The 18298-nt window shown below is 42.4% G+C and overlaps 1 protein-coding gene across 2 annotated transcripts in view; it reads right to left on the bottom strand.

Annotated features, from left to right (window-relative positions):
* The window catches only part of ABHD11 (abhydrolase domain containing 11), a 168747-nt gene that overhangs the window by 75868 nt on the left and 74581 nt on the right, over positions 1 to 18298 (bottom strand). The window lies entirely within an intron of this gene.

Genomic DNA, 18298 nt, shown 5'->3' with positions numbered 1-18298 from the left:
AACTATCGGGTTCCCTTGTTATGTAGAGACAATAAATAGCGCAAGCCAAGATTTTTTGAATGTTTATAACACTTTATGGAGCCATTTGGTATTATGGTTAGCACATCCAAATCAGCTATTTTGTTTCTATGTAATTAAAAGTGGTAGTAGTTGGTGCCACAATCAATTCTAAGATTGGTTCTAGTAATTAGTTATATGCAGACCTCCATGTCAATCTAGATAGCAAATTCCAAAGAAATTGTAATATAAAAAATAAAACGCGTCAGTTCCGAAGACGGATGCCAGAGTTGAGAAGTGTCGAGCAACACCTAGCCTTCGTGTATTTGTGGCTGACTGGAGGGAGTGCACAAAATGTAACAGTCATCCGGACCTGCATTGGAGATAGGCTGCAAGGCACACAGAACAGTAGGAGCAGAGAAATGTCCACTTTCTAAAAGCAGCATTTCTGAAATAGTAATGTTAAATCCAACTTTACCAGTATAGAGGATTTATCATTATCATTACCAAGATATGAAAGATGATGCAACTACTCCTTTCTAATCAGGAATTACAGCTTAGCCTATGAGAGGAGTAGGCCTCAAAGCAGTGAATAACAAATTTAGCTATTTACAGGACTTTTAAAACATAAAAATACATGCCCTACCTTTTAGTTACACAGCATCCTGCCCTGAGGGCTACCTACCGCCTACCTTAGGGGTGACTTATGTGTAATAAAAGGGGAGTTTAAGGCTTGGCAAGGGATTTTAAATGACAAGTTGAAGTGGCAGTAAACTGCACACACAGACCCTGCAGTTCCAGGCCTGAGACACGGTTAGAGGGCTACTTAGATGGGTGGTACAAGCAGTGCTGCAGGTCCACTAGTAGCATTTAATTTACAGGCACTGGGCACTTGTAGTGCACTTTACTAGGGACTTATAAGTAAATTAAATATACCAACTGGGTATCAGTCAATGTTACCATGCTTTAGGGAGAAAGCATTGGCACTTTCGCAGTGGTTAGCAGTGGTAAAGTGTGCAGAGTCCTAAAGCCAGCAAAAATGAGGTGAGAAAAAGAGGTGGAGGAAGGCAAAAGGTTTGGGGCGTCCCGTCAGAGAGGGCTATTTTCCAATAATCAATTCTAATCTAGTCAGAAGGATTTTCTTAATAGTTTCAGATGATAGAAACAACTTTTTCAGACATTAGAAACCAATGAGTTGAATCCAGGATGCAACAGAGTGAGGCAGGTCTTCAAACTGTGCAGATTAGATATTAGATTCCAGGCAGTGGCTGGTGTCCCATCTAAGATGATCTGAGTGGGGTTTCATTTTAGACTTTTTCTGCTCATAGAGCAGTGGTAATGGTAGATGAGACTACATGAGTTCCTCCCATATAGCTGAAACAAAACTAACCTCAAAAAGTGGCTAAGGCTGATGGATAGAACCAGGTAAATGATTAAAAAGAGGGGCAGCAAAGCAGATCCCTGAGGCAAGCCAATTGTTCATGCCCTTTGCAAGTAAATGGGGCAGGGGTTCAGAGCTGTCAGCCGAGAAATTAGTAAAGTCTTGCCTCATGGAGTTGGCATATCATAAAGTCATATCAACTCTGTTGAAGGCTGCCAATCGATCAAGCAGAATCAATGGTCCAATGCTCTTGATATCTATTTGCGTCCAAAGATAATCGATGTGACAATAGACTCAGTACTCAGAGCCAGTCTGCACCTAGACTGGATCAAGTATGCTATTTGTTTCTTTGTAAGTATCCAACTCCTCTAGGGCTGCACGCCAGTAGCTGGATAAAGGAACCCAAATGTACTTCTGTAGTTGGACAGTTCAGTGGTGTTTCTTTAAGGTTTTTCAACAAAGGATAACGATTTTTCCAGGGTAATTGAGACACAATGAATTGTGAGTGAGTTCCCTGAAGAAGGTGCCATGTCTTTATAGAATCATACATCATCTAATCCATACAAGCATTTGCAATGCAATAGGTCTCGCATTTGTTAAAGTTAGAGCTGTCTGTGTTGAAAATGACAATGTTTTTTACTTATGTTTGTTTATTTGCAGTTGAGTAATTATGTTTACATAGCACTATTGCCATTGGTATAAAAAATATTGCACTGTGCTGAGAAGTGCTGGTCGTCTCCCATCATAAGTGTTGAACCCATGCTGAGAAGTGCTAGCCCACTCCCATTAAGTATTGAACCCATGCTGCAAAGTTCCCAGACTCATCTATTGACAGTATTGTACCCTGCTGAGAAGTGCTGGTACTCTCCCATTAAAGGTGTTGAACCCAGGCTGAGAAGTGCTGATACTCTTCCATTAAAAGTGTTGAACCCATGCTGAGAAGTGCTGGTTCACACCCATTAAAAGTGTTGAACCCATGCTGAGAAGTGCTGATACTCTCCCATTAAAAATGTTGTACCCATGCTGAGAAGTGCTGATAATCTCCCTTTAAGAGCATTGAACCAATGCGGAGAAGCACTGATACTCTCCCATTAAAAGTGTTGAACCCATGCTGAGAAGTGCTGATACTCTCCCATTAAAAGTGTTGTACCCATGCTGAGAAGTGCTGATACTCTCCCATTAAAAGTGTTGTACCCATGCTGAGAAGTGCTGATAATCTCCCATTAAGAGTGTTGAACCCATGCTGAGAGTGCTGGTACTCTCTCATTATAAGTGTTGAACTCAAGCTGAAAAGTGATGATGCTCTCCCATTAAAAGTATTGAACCCATGCTGAGAAGCGCTGATACCCTCTCATTAAAAGTATTGCGTCCAGGGTGCAAAGTTCCAGTACTCATCCATTGACAGTATTGCACCCTGCTGAGAAATGTGCACGCTCTCCCATTCAAAGCATTGGACCCTGCAGAGAAGTGCTGTTACTCTTCCATTAAAAGTGTTGAACCCATCCTGAGAAGTGCTGGTACTCTCCCATTAAAGGTGTTGAACCCATGCTGAGAAGTGCTGTTACTCTCCCATTAAAAGTGTTGAACCCATGCTGAGAAGTGCTGATACTCTCTGCTGAGAAGTACTGGTACTCTCCCAATAAAGGTGTTGAACCCATGCTCAGAAGCGCTGATTCTCTCCCATTAGAAGTGTTGATCACATGCTGAGAAGCACGGATACCCTCTCATTAAAAGTAGTGCGCCCATGGTTTTGCATCCTGCTGAGAAATGTGCATACTCTCCCATTCAAAGCATTCCACCCTGCAGAGAAGGGCTGCTACTCCCCTTTTTACATTAAAGCTGTGCAGGTACTCGGTACCTGACAGTACCTGCCATGTAAAAGCACTGGACTACAGACAACGCCAGAGGCAAAGAACATTTGCAGTACTTGATCAAGGGACCTCTGCCTAAAGTGACCTAAGGTTACATAAGCGTTACATTTCTTTTTAGCCCAGTCGGATACGCCGAATCTGCATTGAGGCTGAATTTAAATTACAGACGAGTGTCAACGGAGTAAAGCAAGCCTTGGTAACTCACCCGAGTGCCCCTTCTCGCAGGCTGCTGCTCCCTCGCCTCCCCCGGAGTTGTTTTTATGTCCAGCGCATGCGGTGCTCAGATAGTAGCTGCCTTATCCCCCGGGCCAGCCTGCCGTGATGTCAGCGGGGACTTCCAAGAAATGCCAGGCCAGGCCGGGTGGCTTCTGCGCGCCTCGAGGCCATCAGACGGCCGCTAGGCACCCCGCATGTCAGCCAGAGCAGCGCTTCCCAACACTGCAAGTCCTCTCAGTGTGCTGCAGCGGGATGCGGGGCTGCCTCCCGCCTCCCCCTCGCAGTCTGGCAGGGGGATTGGGAAAATGCGGCTAATTGAAAGGACATGCCGGGCTGTGCTCACGTCTTGAACCCTCTGCTATGAATCACAAGGCATCTGATGCCTGCCCCGCTCCGGAGGGGGTCAGGGGCTGGTCCCGCATTCTCTGTTTACTCAGGTTTACAATGCTTTCTGTCCGCTAATCACAGCTATCTGCCGAAGTCCCCTCCAGTCCCCCCCCATTTTCACTGGAAATTATTTGGGACCGTTTACCATATTTTAAGGTTTATGAAGGTTTCTAAACCTTTTCTGAGGTTTGCATTCTTAATCCGAAATCTTTATTACTCTCTTTAGGTTACGTGTAAAAAATGTTAACAAGCATACCTCAGATCTGTTCAGTGTTTTTTTTTAAGAGAAGGTTTTACATTAAATATGGAATTGATATCTGCTCGTTTTGAAAAGTGGTTAGCAATATTAAAACTAGGAATTCTCTCTAAATAAACCAGACAGAAACCGAGAGCCCACGAGTGGTGCGCGTGCCACTGCGAGCAATGTGCTTTCAATTATCGCTCCGGTGTCTGGGCACGATAATTGAAACCACATGGCCCAAGCGCGTAATAGACACCAATAGGCCATGGGCAGAGCAATGCGCTCGCCTTTGGCCTATTGCGTGCTGGCTTTCACAAAAACACGCACGCAAAGGCCAATAACGTGCCACAGAAGGAAAGGCACACGCTCGTGCGTGTGCCTTTCCTAGGTCACCTTCAAAACCCCGTTTTTCAACTACTAAATGTCTCGCGCTGCGTGAGCACTGCTGCACAGTGCAACGCTAGGCGCGAGACCTAAAAAGGCCTTGTAATGCATATTTTTTAGAGGACATTTGTGTAAAGCCACACACTATGGAATGAAATAGTAACAATTGACAATGTTACTGAAGCTTCAGAGGTTACTCTGGTGCTAGTAAAACTCATAAAATTGGCCTTTTCTGAATACGATGAGTACAATTATATTTTTTGTTAAACAAACCAACAATGGAGCTCATGTTCTGTGAAGGAGATTGGCTTGGTTAGAGGGGCATCAAAGTTTCAAACTCTGTCCAGAATGTTACGGAATTCTCTGTGCGAGGAGAAGAAATGTTGAATTTTTGAAGACATTTAAATTAGATGTCTATTTCTGTTCCAGGGAGCATTTAATCTTTTGATTCAGAGACTTATAGAGTAAATCGCATTTATCAGCAGGACCCGTGATCGGGTTTCAAAGTTTAAGGGGAACTTGCATATCCAGCTCCATGTTCAGCCATCTGCTGAATTGAATACAAGAGCCGAGAGGGCCATTGAAAATCAGGGCGAAAGCTGAGAGATGAAAAGTTCATTGCTTCATTGTTTTCAATAATACTTTGAACACACTTGGCCTGATTCATTGTACACTGTTGTGAGAAAAGCAGTATTAAAAAAGTGAATTTCCCTGTGCTCAGTCCGCAAGAGCAAAAGAAAAGTGTCCACCTGAAGATTTCTTTACGCAGGTCCAGAATCAGTTTCTAGAAACAGACAGGCAAATTGCGTGTGTCCAACAACTAACTGAATAAAATGTAAGTCTGACAAATTTGAGATAACATTTTGCGTGTTGGTATTCGGTTGTTGTCCTCTCAATATCTGAAATTCTCTGATACTGAGTGACTGTTGTATTCAAGAGAGATTATCGACACAAGATCTGTAAAAGCATTTTACCTATGTGGCCATTCTGATGGGGGAAGCCATACTGATGACAGGAATGCCATATATAACGAGGGATAAGAACGGGAAACAACCTTTACAACGCAGTCATTACATTGTACCACCTTTACAACGCAGCCATTATATCGCATGTTACTACAACGCATGTCATTACAACGCATGTCACTACGACGCATACCATTACAACGCATAGTTTTTACCCTTACACTATCCAACACTTACCCGACTGTTGCACTCACTGGAGTGGGAATAGTAATTTTTACCCCTACACTATCCAACACTTACCCTACTGTTGCAATCACTGGAGTGGGAATAGTAATTTTTACCCATACATTATCCAACACTTACCCTACTGCTGCACTCACTGGAGTGGGAATAGTAAATTTTACCCCTACACTATCCAACACTTACCTTAAATGCAATGTAATGGTATGCGATGTAATGGAATGTGTTGTAAATGTAGTTTCTAAAAATGCGTTGTGATGGCTTGTGATGTAATTAAGGCTCCCTATTTTCCGTTTTTACTGATTTTTACTGATAAATACAGACAGAAATCATGTATCTGCCTGTCTGTATTTATTTTTTTATTGTGGATAAGAACGGAAATGAGGTCGTTTTTGAGTGATTCTAAATGCTGTCAGTCATGACTGCCAGGCCAATAGCTGTGTGGATTGACAGGCAAGGTGTTTAAAAGAATATAAGGAGTTTAATAGAGAGTCTTAAACATCAGTAGATTTACACAACCATGATACTAAAATTTACATATTTTCTTACAAGTGCATATTTTATCCCCTGAGTGGTTATATATCATTGAAATCTGTCAGGCGTTCAGGCACGAGTGTACATTAACTGGTTAAATAAATGCAGAAATATACACATTTCAGCTAAATTGTTTCACAAAACCTAAAGCAAATATGTGTACAAGTACAGGTAAAATCGGAAAAAAATAAATATGGATAAATACAGATGGAAATGACAAAAATATAAATACCATAGAACCGGGAGCCCTAGTTGTAATGGATGTTGTGATGTAAAAACTGCTTTGTAAAGGCATGCGTTGTAAATGTTTGTGTTGTATCGACATACATTTGATAAGAACAGGCTACTTAATTGTAATCCTCGTTCTCCATTATGGGTTTGTTAATTAAACTGAAAAACAATGAGTGTCTCTATGAATGTACATGGCCCGGGGCACTTTTTCAATGGAGGGAAGAACCGTTCAATCTTAGAAATTTTGTTTTTTTAATGTTTTCACAAACAAAACTGCCTAAATAAATATCAGACACCCACTGGAAAACTATAAAAATATTTTAAAGTATATGCAGCATAAATGAGAATGCCCGCCCCCCTTTTTAAAGATAAAGAAAATAGAAGCCAATGTGTCAGTTGCTCCCTTATAATTCTGTCACCTCTAGAAGGGCATAGCCTCTAAAACTAATAACACTGTTTCCATCTTGCAGGCTCCATTTGGAGGACGGGGGATGGCTTGTGAATTAAATGAACAACTGGTGTTACAAATAAGTAACTTGTTTTCTCCATCATGGGAATGCCACTAAGGTTCATAAATATTTGTAAGCACTCTAAAGTACAGGTATTAGTGCTACCAAATGTATTTTCGTTAGTTTTCCAAATAAAGCAGACCCTTGTTTAAAGCAAGTAAAGTAAAGAACCCTTGGCTTATCACACTTGTGGAAAGCAATGGTGCCCTGTAACAATCATTTAGTGATATAAGGAAACAAAGGGACTTAGATTAATCAGTTAAAGACTCTTCAGAAGAAGTGTCATAGATCCTGTACATTTACCCTCTTTTTCTGTATGTGTCATTGCCTTTGTTGTTTAGAACACTTTCCCACTGACAATGACAAAAAACATACCCTGTTACAGATGAGCATAGAAAAGGGAAGCCAAGTAAAAATGAAGCAGAAATGTAGGAAGCTAAAGGAGAAATTTCTAATAAAGAACTACCAGAAGCACAATGCTAAAGGGATTAAACTCAACAATAAATGGTGAGATTTTAGAGTCTACAGACCACTGCTACTCGGGTGTTCCCCCTACTCTTATCTCATAACACTGGCTTCAGTTGACAAACAAAGTTACCTCAATTTACTATGCATAGCACTTCATGCTTTTTTACTCGCAAAGGACCTAAGTTTACTAGAGACAATCTAGTGCCTCACATTCCACTCTGGATTCCCCAATCACATATTACCAATCATCTGTTGCTCGATTATGGCCCATTGCATAAACAAATATGAACAGGAGGAAAAACCTCTTTAGTTCGGGTCACCCAATTGTAGCAGGCTCTCCTATGCAGTCTGAAAGCCTTTGAAAATAAAACCGTGTTCAGGAGGAAACCAATGATCTTTTTTTCCCCAAAGTCTAAGGGCCTGATGGACTGCCAAAACCACGGCGGTGGTGCAGCAACCGCCTCACCAGCGGTTCAACCGCAGTATTATGGCTTTGACTGTGGAATCACCATAGGACAAATGCTAGCGCCAGGGATCTGCGATCCTTGGCGGTCTTGAAGCGGTCTGATACCACAACCAAGCATATTAGGAGTTTCCTTATTGGCCTCCTTTTCATAGCAGTGAGCCAGTCAGAAAAAAGGTGGCGGTGCGTAAACTAAGGGGGCTCTACAGGACCTCTTGGTGCCTCGGTGTGCATGCAGGGGGGCACATGGAGTGACCCCCTGTCTTTTTGCACCACCAGTTCCTGCATGCTGGAACGCGCTGTGGCAGTCTCACAGGGCTGCCTTTTTAAAGGCTCTTCTATGAGCATTTGAAAGGCAGCGTCATGGGCCAGCCGACGCTGGACCACCCGCCCGGATTACAACTTGTAATCCGGCAGGCAGTGGTTGGTGGAGTTTGGCGGTGTTAGAGCGGAGCAGAGGCGTGCCGCCCCGCTTCCACACTTCCAACTCATAATAAGGCCCTAAGTGTTCATGTAGCATACAATAGCGATTGTGTACCAGCTGCAAAAGGGTCAACAGGCAGACATGCACTTTACAAATCTTATACCATAACATAACAAAGCATATATGTCACAAATTCTACTTACTAAAGTGAAGTTAATCAGAAATGATAGCTCACAGGATTACTAATATATATCAAATGTATGTATGGAGAAAAAACAATCTCATTTAATTTTATGGTGGGGAGAATATGCACATCTGATGTTAAAATTGTCTTGGGCAACACTTTTTTGAGCACTTCCAACCTTGGCAAGATGACAAAGAGAATTTAAGAAGTGTTCAGCACAACCGACTTCCTACGCTTCTTTGCTGATATTTGATGAGGAACAGTATACTTGTTTGGTATAAGGAGATGCAATTTGTATTCATTTGTTTTGCAAAGTGCTGAACATGTAGCCCTGTACCTACAAGAGAGAAGAAGAAAAGCAAAAGTTTGAGGAGCCATAGTACCAAAAACAAGGTGGAGCATCTCTTGTCACTATTCCTCTAGCACTGCTACTGTTGACTACTGAGGTCAGCAGAATGCATCTCTGAAGAGTTAATCCTTCAGGTATTTTCTGATTAGGTGGTGTTTCAGCTGTGCTTTCAGCCTGGAATCTGGGGTATTCCAAAATGTGAAACCCTTGACAACCAGGTATCTGCCTCCAACACTTTGTCTTTTGCACGCTTTATGTTGAATGAGATGTAGATTAGTAGACCAAAGATTCTTGGGTGAAATGTAAAGTGGAGAATAGGCTTTGTTCTAGAAGACCTTATGGGTAGTGAGGGGGATGTTTAATGTAATCCTGGATTACACAGAGAGCCAGTGGAGCACTTTCAAAGCCAATTTCATGTCATCTAATTTCCCGAGGGTGAAACAGAGTTTGGCATTCATCTGTTTTAGTCTTTGTAATCAGACTCTAAGTTTCTTGGTGAGCGCACTGGAAAAAACATTGCAGCAGTCTGGTTCTTGTATTGCTAGGGCTTGATCAGTTCCAGATGATGGTTTGAGTGATGAATGTCAGGATCTTGCTGGGCAAAACCAGTTTTACGTTTAAACAACTAACGAGAGGATTAAATGGGGCAAATGAGAGCTCTACTCAGAAGATTTTTTCCAGGTTTCTTTACTTTCTATGTAAAGTTATGAGCTTCCAACTGCTTTGCATCAGAAATACGACGGGTTATCAGGAGACTATTAGTTAATAATGCTCACATGGCACATGCTAGAAATGTATTTACAAAGGAAAAATAAGAAGAAGAACACATAGATGGACTCTTGTCTTTTCCCAATTGCTGGTATCTATAATCTCAAACAACACCCCTGAAGACATATTGTGTTGCCATGCATAAAAGCCATATAAAACGAGGAAGAATGAAAAAAAGGTAAAAACAATGGACGAAAAGCCTGTCAATCTCTCTCTGCCCTTTCTGTTCTCTGTAGATGAAAATGTCTCTCATCCCCACAAGAATCTCCTCGTTCATGCAACGAACAACTTGATGGGAAGGGGCAGCATGTACTCCAAAACGACAAAAGAATACTTTCTGCATCCAGAGTTACTTGGTGGAAAATGCGCAAATTGGGAAATAAAACTTCTGAAAGAAACAAAAATGCTGCTCTTTCCAGACGTAGGCCCTCATTTAGACCTTGGTGGACAGGGTTTGTGGCGGAGTACCCTGTCCACCAAACTGATGGTCCACCCGCTCTATTTAGTGTCATGTGGACCGTCATGGCGAAAACTTACACCCACAGTCTTGTGTGCAGTCCCTATTTAGGGCAAATATTCTGAGATATGTATTTTTCGGTTTGGATCCACTTGGAAAAGCATAGTGGTCCAGAATTGGGGAAAAAATTACCCCACTCCTTGGGGTAATACTCACAGGGTGTATAGGTCATTATTTTGTTTTGTTTTACGAAAATTCCCACTTTGGGAGTTTGTTTCTGTAAAACAAAATCCGCTGAGCAGATACATGAAACATGGTAGCCACTCAGCAAGTTTGCAGTGCTACCAGAGGAGCTGTCGCAGTGGTGGCTCTCCTGAAGGCATGGAGATCTACGCAAGGTAGGAAGACTACCACCCACTACTGTGGAGGGCAGTTCTCTGCCAGGACAGAGGAGATTATTACCTCCTTTTCCTTTGCAGACGGCAGGCCTCCCGCCACATTCCATATCACATCATAACTTTCTAATGATAACAGTATGGTGAATAAACTAGGATACCATACAAGCAGCTTTGCTGTCTTTAGGCACGCTAAATAAGTAGTGTTCCTATGAACCAGTTTAATAGTACTCAATGTACCACTCTCATGAGAAAATATGGTTGAGGTGACCTGCTAGGATGCAACCTTGAGACCCCCTTGTTACAACATGTATTAACAGTGAGTGCCTAACTTACTAATCCATCTTGTCAAACAGACGCAAATAATGAATAAGAAAAAAACATACTCTATAAGACTACATGCCATACAAAAATAACGTTGAAACAGGCCAGAAGCAAGTGTTCTGGATCTTCATTCCATAAAGCAGAAAAATTACCCGGGGACCTACAGACATTGTGCTAGGGTTGGGTGAGCCACTGAAAGCTCATGCCAAGCTCAAGTCAGAAGCCTGGAACTGGTCCTCTTGGAACTCACAAGCCCAAAACAAGCTGTGCCTTCCCAGGAGGCAAAGTGGCTTACTGGATACAGCTGCCGACCATGAGACATGGGGATCCAGGTTGGAATCCCGTCCTCGACTCAGCTGGAAAAAGGTGTAGCCTAGTGTGTGTCTGTTGTGAAGCACTCTTATATTCTTGGGCAAGGTTCTTACTATATAAAACTGCCCAAAATAAAATGTGGATTCTGCTTGTGATCCACACTCTAATCTCATCCTCCAAAGATTAAGGACGAAGCATTAACCTTTGATGTCAGAAAGAGATGCCATCTAATAGCTGAATAGCATAGTGTGAAAATGGAAAATCTGTGATCAACCCAGCTTAGCATCCCTGCTTGACCAAATTGTGTGATCCTACAGAAATACTTTATTTCACGAGCCTCCTTTTTGGACATTATCACATACAAGAGCACCTTGAGAGTTACTTCAAATAAGTGAGTTCAGGGTGTGCGCTGTACACAAATCTCTTGTGTTTGATTTCTTGGACTATGATATTGCTTAATCTATAATATGAATCTAGGCGACATATAGGGTACACAGGAGAACTCACTTGCCATTTAGTTAACTAATAGCACTGTCATCAGGGAGGAGCTAGGAATGTTTCCCAGTTTATGTTTAAAAACTCCCTTCTAATGAACAGCTCTCAATGCAGTGATATATTCTGAGGAAATATGAATTTTGTGATCAGTTATGTCCCCTATCGTAGACCCCAACGGCTCCATGTACAAAACTACAAGTACATGTATGTTCCCTCCAGTTCCAGCTCTGAAGACGCAAATACATGTGCGTCCACCGTCAACATGTCCTCTTTCAGATCCACCATGAATGGGTCAGATATTCCATTCCTAAGTATGAAAGGCCACCGACTTTATGTGGTTCACTTTCCACATTTTACAGATTCAGGCGAGTAGGCCCGAATTCTGTCATCAAGCCTTTTTCCTGCCTTCTGCTTCTGAAAGCTCCAGTCTGAGCCTGCATCTGTATCCATGAACTTTGTCCTACTCCCTGCGCGACTAACGGAGCCTGATCCAGCCTGTTGCCTGCCAAAAACTGTATTTCACCTTCAAGATTATCTGCTTCGCTCCTCATCCGATGCATTCCTGTCTAGCAGTTTAGGTAAACATTCCTCCAGCTACCGTGCAAAGGGCCAGGCCTCGCTGTCCTCATGCAAGTAATTCATAGCCCCGTTACCATGGAATATTCCTACCCCCTCGCATCTAGTGTAGACACTTAGACGCTTGTACACGCACTAACAGTCAGTATAGAATAGATTCTATCCCAGAGACCTTTCCTTTTGGATAACACAGTTCTTTAAACATAGGATATTAGATATGATTTGGGATTAGGTTGACATAACCCCCAGACTTCTGTCTCCACATGTAGAGCTAAATGTCAAGTCCCCTTCACCCTCTAGTTGCACGTCAATCACACGTCATGCGGCTGCGCACGCATCTCTGCCAAATATTTCTGCTGACATTGCAGGATTCTCTTATGGATCCACCCATTTGTGACATCATGTTTAATGACGTATTTTAGTTACACCCATGTATACGCCTCTATTAGTTACGTATGCACAGTTTATCTGTATTATCAGCTGTTACTCCTCTTGCATCTGTTTCACTGTAATGCATTTTCTATAAAACTGCTTATCTGTCAATAATGTATGCCCTTCCTTCCTGAACTTTCGTGGTGATGGAATAGAATGCCTACAATTCGAATTGTATTCCTTTGTATAGGAATAAAGCCTTTTAAAACCTCTAATACCACGGATTCTGCCTCTTATTTTTACTGAGTTATTCTCACTAAGACTTTACCGCATAAAAAATAGTACCGGTAATTAAATATTTACCACATAAATTGGCGCCCGAACAGGGACACTTTCTCATCTCACGCGCCGGCGGTGCGTTGCAGAACCGGTCTCCTGCCACAGCTGAACGGACAACTACGCGTACCCGCAGGATTTCCTGTATCTCCCTCCGGCCGAGCGGGGGTGACTGAGGCTGCGATCAACACCCAGACGAGGCGGTGAGAAGTGCGAAGTATCCCGACCAGAGCCTAGCTGAGAGAGCAAGATCCGAGGTATACAGAAGCCCACCAGGTTCCGAAGTTCCGAGTCCAGTCGAGTCGAGTCCAGTCCGGTCCAGTTCCAGTTCCGTTCCGAGGCCTTCCGTTCCGAGCTACCCGGTGAGTACCATTACCGGGGAGGCATTTAACGTGCACATAGTCTGTGCCGGTCAAGACGGGTTTGGGTACACAAATCCGGTCTGCACTGTTTCAGCAGTGTATCTGTACTGTTTAGCAGTATATATAGTATGTCTTGCGTATAAATAAGTATTACCTAGTGTCAGTATTATGTCAGTAACTAGTTTTCTATTAGTTATCATTGTTCGTTAAAAACTGTTAAATGTTAAATGTTTTAATACGTTCTATACATTGTGGTGTGAATGACTGTTCATTATTGTGTTTACTGTATTAAGTGTGTTCTAATAATAAGATCCAAAAAATGCCGCTCTTTTCGAAACTAAGACAGATCAAAACCAGAAAAGGGGTACTCGAAGAAGCTGTTCCCATTCCACCTAGGGATACTCCAGGATACTTTATGTATCATAAGCATGGTCTAGATGCCGTATTATTTCTTGATTTATGGGTGGACTACACCACAGAATTACCAGAGAATCAGAGATGGCCTGCAACGGGGACCTGGGATGCAGATTGCATCATGAGAGTAGAAGAAGAATTATGGAAAAAGAAAGCCAGACAGTCACAGAAAGATGCCATTGAATTATGGCGTAAAGAAATATATCGCTTTGTCCAAACAGGGCGAGGTCCAGAAAGTATTAACGAAGCTATGGAATATCAGAAAGTGGATGTACAAAGACAACTACTACGTTTCTTCATAAATTGTGTAATTAGGAATCAAGACAGGCCCGGGGCAGATCACGATACCATGCAAAGACTTGTCAAATGGGGTCAGAACATATCAGAAGAGAAACACGATAGACAGGCGTGTATAATCGCCATGTGTCGAAAAATCCGCAAGGAAGTAGAACGTATACATAAAGAAAGACGAGAAACAGACAGAGTAGAATCAGAAGAAGAGGAGGAGCAAGAATCAGAACAAGTCGAAACAATAGCTTATGTAGGTAGAGGAAGACCCCATAATAATACTAGAGACTTTAACGACCCGATACGTCCAATACGTCCAGAATATAATAGACATTTTCCAAATCCTATGTTAAATACAAAATCCCCCGAACACCTATTCCAAGCCGTTGATAAATTACTCCGAGATCGAAGGGGGTACCATATGCTCGATTCCATGGACGAACAAGAATTAGCTAGGTCAGCAGTACAATGGGCTGACAGTCCCAGCGAATACAATGATGATGTACTTGCACACACGTTTCTGAATCTTGACCCATACGAACAGCGTTTAGCTAGTATATACATGATTCAACACCTCCTTATATTATATAAAAGCCAACACTCCGATCCAGGACCCTTACCTGACATATTGACAGAACTGCTCACGAATATATGGAGAGGGTCAAGTACTGATTTGATTAAAGAAATTCTAGAATTCCGAAACCAATATTTAAATTTCGTATGCCCAGAACACGTTCCAGTTCCCATCATGGGAAGAAAAATGTATCATATAGATAGACAGAACCCGTTACGCGAAGTACACCCAATCAGAGGTGACGGTAATAACTTTACACGCGTGTTTGTGTACACGCCTATAACTAAACTAGAATTATTAGAAATGAAGAAAGTAGTACCCAGCCATGACAAGGACCCAGCAGGTTTCCACCGCGAGATAAAAGACATGTTACTCATGGGAGAGTATACCTACCCCGATATTATGAAAATATTAAAAGTCCTATTACCCTCCGGTGTTTATGAGAAACTCAAAGAAAAGGAATGGGAGGTGGGAGACCAAAAGATAGATTGGACAGCATTAGAAAACGAAGAGAAGGCCCGAGCTGCAGGATCAGGGCTTGGGGAAAAGACTACAGCACTAGCAGGACTACTAGTGCAGGTACTGCCACGTTTATTAACTACGAAAAAGGAAGACTGGGGTGCAATATCAGCCTGTAAACAAAAACCAGATGAAGACACTAGTGATTTCTATTCCCGATTTGAAAAATGTTTTGGTATAAATAGTGGCATAAAAGCCAGTAGCGAGTCATATCCACATCTGTTCGTGACAAAATTAGTTGAAAATTCTCTGCTACAAGTTAAGAATAGAGTATTGAAATTCGAAAGTACCTGGCAAAGTAATACCCCATCACAGATGTTACAGATGTTACAATATCACCACAATAGAATTAGAGAAGAACAAGAACACGAACAAAGACGTATGAAAGATACAAAAATGAAAATGCTTGTTGCTCAGTCAGTTCCAGCCGATGGTCATCAAAAGGGTAATTCCGCAGGTCCTACGAAAGGGACATGTAACTATTGTAAACAACCAGGTCATTACATACACGATTGTCCAGTCCTGAAACATAATATTGCTACAGGTAGAACCCAGGAGAGACCACGTCCACCTAGACAGGATCAGAATCAACAACAAATCCCCCAGCATGCACAACCTAGGTTAGCTCCGCAACAACTAGCTCCGCAACAAGGAACTCCACAACAGACCGTAGCACCACCACAAGCGCAGCCTATTGCTACAACACAAGCAACAACACAACAGATGTATCAGTATGCACAAGCAGATTATCCCGATTATCAGCGATACTCATGAGATAGCCTAGAGAGGGAAGTTGGCTTACCCCTTATTGAGGTTCCTGTAGACCAAGAGGGACCTTATGTACATAGTGAACTATTAGGGGAAGACAGAAAGTTTTTACTTGATACAGGGGCAAGCAGAACAACTATAAGACGCAGTGAAGTTCCAGGGGCACCCCTCTCAGGCTCACAGAATATTTCCCTTGGATTTTCAGGAAAACCTGTAATAAATGACGTAACACAACCTCTTCCACTTACGATTGGTCCATTGAAATGTACTACAGATTTATTGCTTACCAAATCCTGTCCAGAAAACTTGTTAGGTATAAAAACATTGAAAGCTCTAGGAGCCATAATATGTTGTTCTCCGGAAGGAGTACGACTATTTCTACGTGACTTCAAAGGTCACTACGTGTCCAGAGACATAGATCACCGACTGCAGAATTTACCTACACATTTATGGGCACAAGGCCCCACTGATGTTGGTTGCATGAATATTACACCATATCGTGTCACACTAAAAACAGGAGTAATACTACCACGAATACGACAATACAAGTTACCACCCGATGCTGTTGTGGCTTTGCTGCAAATTATTGACGAGCTCATTGCACAAGGAGTGGTTGTCGAAACCGACTCCAATGTATGTAACTCCCCGATTATTCCGATTCTTAAAAGAACGGATCCAAAAGCACCACCAGTATATCGATTAGTTATTGATCTGCGCGAATTAAATAAATGTATTGTACCACAATACCCTGTGGTCCCAGATATCTCTTCATTACTAACAGCTATTGACTCAGAAGCAACGTTCTTCACTGTAATTGATCTCAAGAATGCTTTCTTTAGTGTCCCAATCGATCCGGAAAGTCAATATTTGTTCGGATTCAGTTTAAATGGACGAAGTTTTAAATTCACACGCGCACCTCAAGGATTTACAGAAAGCCCCAGCATCTATAGCCAAGCACTGAAACGAGAACTTGACAGTATCCACATGCCAGTTAACACTGCCTTGCTTCAATATGTCGATGATCTGCTGATCACCGCTCGAAGCGAACTTGAATGTGAAAAAGCGTCACTGACGGTTTTAAAATTTCTGGCCGACAAGGGGCACAAGGTGTCCCCTTCTAAGCTGCAATTCTGTGTCCAGCGAGTTGTTTACCTTGGGCACTCGCTGTCCAAGGAGGGAAGGCAGCTTACACCCGACCGTATCCAGTTAATCGCTAACATGCCACCACCCAAGACACAAAAAGAGGTACGGGCTTTTATAGGCCTCACTTCATACTGTAGGCAGTGGATCCCTCAATATGCATTTCTAGCAAAACCACTCATCCAGTTAACAACACAGGAGGCAGCCACATCGACTGTCCTCCCTTGGACTCAAGAACATACACACGCCTTTGAAAGTTTAAAGAAAGCTTTATGCCAAGCACCTGTTTTAGCAACACCATGTTATAGTAAACAGTTTACACTCTTTGTTACAGAACGCGAAGGTACTGCTTTGTCAGTACTCACTCAGGAACAAGCAGGATCACACAAACCATGTGCTTATTTCTCTAGTACATTAGATCCAGTAGCTCAGGCTCTTCCTGCGTGCCTGAAATCGGTGGCAGCAACAGCTTTAGCAATCAGACAAAGCGATGCCATAGTGTTAGGACATCAATTGACAGTACAAGTACCACATGCAGTAGAGGTTCTTTTGAACCGCACACAAACACAACACTTGACTATAGCGAGACTCACCGGTTACGAACTGACATTGTTTCAGCCACACATAGAAATCAGACGTTGCAATACGTTAAATCCTGCCACACTGTTACCAGTGGGCGGAACAGATCCATTGGCACATGATTGTGTCGAAATCATTACTATCACGACGAAACCCAGACAAGACTTGACAGATATCCCTTTGTCAGATCCAGACTTGACATTGTATGTAGATGGGTCATGTATGAGAACAAGTACAGGAGAGTTAGTGGCCGCTTACGCAGTCACAACAGACACTGAAGTCATTGAAACAAACTGTATTAACATTTTGTCAGCTCAAGCAGCAGAGCTCATCGCTCTGACACAAGCCTGTATTCAAGCCAAAAATAAGAAAGTCAACATATACACAGATTCACGTTATGCATTCGGAGTCGTCCATGACTTCGGCGTACTGTGGCGAGAGAGAGGTTATTTAACTTCTCACGGTGCCCACATCCACCACGGACCCCTCATTCAAACCCTATTAGACGCGATTCATCTACCTACTGCAATATCGATTATGAAATGCAAAGCCCATACAAAAGTTACCGATATCATTTCTCAGGGTAATGACCTAGCTGACAGAACAGCTAAACAGACTGCTCAGAATCAGACTCTCACAACTGACATGACAAAGACAATAGTTGCGACACTAACACATTGCATGACAGTTAAGGATCCCGCCCTTGATGTAATTGACATACAGACACATGCTACACCAGAAGAAATAAAGAAATGGACTGAATTAGGAGGGATCC

This window comes from Triturus cristatus, chromosome 3_2 (assembly GCF_964204655.1).
Source record: "Triturus cristatus chromosome 3_2, aTriCri1.1, whole genome shotgun sequence".
NCBI lineage: Eukaryota > Metazoa > Chordata > Amphibia > Caudata > Salamandridae > Triturus > Triturus cristatus.
Note: the sequence above shows the minus strand (reverse complement) of the source record. Positions and strands in the feature narration are given on the sequence as shown.